The 740-nt window shown below is 36.6% G+C and overlaps 1 protein-coding gene across 1 annotated transcript in view; it reads left to right on the forward strand.

Moving 5' to 3' along the window:
• The window catches only part of LOC119593921, a 5498-nt gene that overhangs the window by 3140 nt on the left and 1618 nt on the right, over positions 1 to 740 (forward strand). The window lies entirely within an intron of this gene.

The raw sequence follows: 740 nt of genomic DNA on the forward strand, positions 1-740 counted from the left end.
ACAGGGCTATATCGAGCGACAATAAATAATATTTGACTTGATTTAAGTAGTAGTAATAGCTTTCTACCAACTTTAATTGCGTACAACATACACCATACATCACTGATTGCACTAATATTGTCATATGTTACTGTAAAGATCATTGTCGGATTTTTGTCTGACGTATGATGATTAATAGAATTTGATTCATAATTTAATTCATAGTATTTCTTTTCAAGTTTATATTATCATCAGTTCATAATTCATGCACCATTAATCACATTAGTGCTGACATATGTAACTAGAAAAAAGTGGTGTAACATTTTTAAAACCCAGACAAAGCTTTCCTTCATGAGAAAATCCCTTTGACTTGAATGTACCAAGCATGACCAATTCTGCTCTAGATCTCGCTAGACAGTGTGCGTGTTTGCCCAAGGATCCCAGGTCTTATGTGACTACTGTGGCTGTTGCTATACTCCTCCCCATACAATTACATGTCGTGTAAAAAAGGAAGTTTTTTTGTGACACAAGGGCAACCAGTAGATAGATGATTATTTTTTGTCCACGATTGTACCAGATGCACGTGAAATAAGTAGTGGTTACAGCTACTGATGGTCTGGTCGATAACCAGGCTTGTTAATATGTCAGCTCTTCAAATATAGCAACCGTCAGCCTGTGTTTCTTAGGTGTAGGTATTCCATATGTGGTGAACGTTGCCGAATCTTGCTCTTGTGTGTTCCTGCAGAAGAGTTCCATTAATA

Source organism: Penaeus monodon, chromosome 33, assembly GCF_015228065.2.
Source record: "Penaeus monodon isolate SGIC_2016 chromosome 33, NSTDA_Pmon_1, whole genome shotgun sequence".
NCBI lineage: Eukaryota > Metazoa > Arthropoda > Malacostraca > Decapoda > Penaeidae > Penaeus > Penaeus monodon.